The following is a 3,143-nucleotide window of genomic DNA, read 5'->3' as shown; positions in this document are numbered from 1 at the left end:
TTCCTAAATCCATATAGATAAGTTGTACTCTCAGTGTATTGTTAAAGTAATGTTTTCATTGGTTCATTAAAAAACCTTTCTTGTTTTTGGCTTAATGAGAACAAATTGCTGGCACTTGATCTCAAATTGCAGCTGGATTTCCACATTATTTATTTGTCCTGTTTGGTGTTTGCTGCCATCAGTGCATTTTATCATCAGAGCAGCAGTATTTGCGGGTGTGACTTCTCTTTATCTGTCTGTCTTCATGTTGTTGGCTTTTTGGATTAAAGTGTATGAGTCCAGCTGAAAGTATACAGAAATCAATGCTCCGGATCTTACCTCCTGTTTTGGACTGAGACGCATGAGGAAGGCTGTATTGTTTTGTCAGTTGCTGTTGTTGCTATTTATTTGCATATTCTAACCAGCCGGTCAGTGCATCTGCTGCTGGACTGAACCATATTTGTGTTTTCAAAAGCACTGCAAATGCCTTTGGATGTGTGTGCATTTGTTGTGAAGACATGGTTAAATGTCCCTTTTTAATGGTTCATGTATTTATTTTTATTTTATTCTTTCCTGCAAAACACAGGCACACATGTATGAGGCAAATAAATTTTAATATTGTTCTCCTTGGTTTTTCACTATTTTCAAGAGAATGTCTTTAATTTTAATCCGTATTATGTTGAACCATAAATTAAAAGTATTTGCACTGGACATTCAAGTTTAATTTGAGTTAGCTGAGATAAATATGTAACTTAAAGGAGGAGCTAGTTCTTTTACCCTGGTAATTGTGTACTGTGGCTTTAAGAGCACAGCCAGGTGTGTAGCATTACAACAGTTGAGTATGTTTCTTTTTATTATATTAGCTTCGAAGGCACACATTTTTCTTACCGTGTCTTGGTGTTTTATTTTTTAGTCAGCATATTTTTTGTGACACTTGAGGAATTCATTTTTTCAAGCCAAGATCGAGTGGGACTGAATAATTAAAATGGCATGAGAGGGGTATAGATAGATTGTAATTCCCCATGGGCAGATTTATTTATGTTAACTGCCAATAATATTGACTAATGCATATGCTTAAATTCTGCAGAAAAAATGAGCAAACATCAAATAATGAAACTTTGAAAGACATCTCCAGGGCAAAGACGCAGCACTTGCTTAAAAGTACTAAACTGGAAATGAGACAAAAGAAAATTTTCCATTTCAGAACTTCTGTGGAAGTCTGTGCTGTGCCTACACACTTAAAAGACGTGGTTCAAGTCCCCAAACTCAACTAATGCTGCAGGTTTTGTAGCAACTCAGGAAATTATAAGATTTTGACAGCCATTCACAAATGGAGAATGCATGAAAGAATAATCCATTAAAATTCAAGGCATATATACCAGGACCTAAAACAACAAACGTAAAACAGTTCAGAAACATAGAGATTGGGATTTTGTGTAGATATATGAACTCTGATGACATTTTCTTTCATCATGACACATAAGATGCAATAATATGTTAACAGTTTTGTTTATTGTACGTTATTTTAAGATTCATAAAGGTTGTGTGGTTCTAAAGGATGATTATTTGGTGATAAAAATGGATCTTTTGTTAATAAACGTTGCAGACCACTGTTTAAGAGAGACTGAATGAGTCAATTGATCCAAGAATTTATCAACCAAACACATAACAACCCATATTTGACTTTACAAAAATCTAAGTCACAAAAGTAGCCAGTTAAAGATGACGGCTGTTCTGTTTAGGATGATCAAACATAGTAGACATAGTAAAGGCATATTTTCTGTGTCACACACACATCCAACTTTTGGTTAAACAGAATTAACACAAACATGAGAGGCCATTTTGGCTCTTTATTGTACAAGCTGCAAAGCAGTGCAATACTTAAACTGCCCAGTACTATAAATGAGTAGCGTTACCACGTTTTTCTTCAAGCGTTGTAAAAAATGTATCTTTAAGTCAGTGTTAGACCACACCGATCTGGATTCCTGCAGACACAATTATAATCTACAAAAACAGACATAGCATAACTGAGACTCTCACTCATGACACAATTATGCAATTTAAGTTGAACCAAAACTTTGGCTGGAAAATGACAGTTGGTAACTTAAAGCTACTTTAAGCTTTATCTTCCTTTGAGAAAGTAAACTCCTCCACAACATAATAATCATAAACAACTTCCAATCACTTAACTCAACCACTTCCTGGTTATTGCATTTTACCAGCGGCCAAAAATTTTATTTATTTTTCTTTTTATCTGAGATGTGCTGATTGAAATTTAAACAACACTGAACACATTGTATCTGAATCTTCAGTGAGTTACTTTTTCCTGTTTTTTGTGTGCAGATCGTTTTATTTGTGTCAGTATTGGAAACAACTAAATTACTTTCAGGTTATCACACAATGGAACATCCCCTCTTTCTTGAAAACACCTTGGCATTGCAATAAGAACCATTATGCACAGACCATGATACTCTGTAACACGTTTCCTCTTCAGTTCCATGACCAGGGCCAGGCAAGTCATCAAGGACATTTACCACCCCAGCAACAGTCTGTTTCCTGACCTGTCAGTCTATTTCAGTAGCTGCCGTCTGACAAGTGCCTGCATGGCCAACACAGAGAAGATGAGGAAGAGCTTCTTCTCTCAGGTCATTAGAATGCTGATCTTAAACCCATATACATAACAACACACACACACACACACACACACACACACACACACACACACACACACACACACACACACACACACACACACACACACACACACACTTACACTTCAGTCCATAACTATACAATAAACTCTTAATCCTCTTAATATGTTATGCCATAGCAGTACTTGTATTGTATCGTACTATATAGTGTATCGATTCATATTTGGATTTACTTGTGAATTTTAATATATTGGCTATTAATACTGACAGCACATATCTTACTTATTTGTAAGGAACTATTTATATCTATAAACATGCCAAAACCTCACTAACGTCACATAAACATGGCACTTTTGGGGTGTCTATTAGGATCTGGAATTAAGTTTAATGTTACTTTAAGTCCCTTCCAACAGCAGCTGACTGAAGACAAACTTGTTTTGTGTCCTCAGCTTTATTGTGGAGGTATTCTCCGGAAGTTGCCCTCTCATTGGTTTATAGAGGTCTGTGGAGCGG

This window comes from Melanotaenia boesemani, chromosome 9, assembly GCF_017639745.1.
Source record: "Melanotaenia boesemani isolate fMelBoe1 chromosome 9, fMelBoe1.pri, whole genome shotgun sequence".
Taxonomy (NCBI): Eukaryota; Metazoa; Chordata; class Actinopteri; order Atheriniformes; family Melanotaeniidae; genus Melanotaenia; species Melanotaenia boesemani.
The sequence above is the reverse complement of the archived record's forward strand: the minus strand, read 5'-3'. Positions refer to the sequence as shown.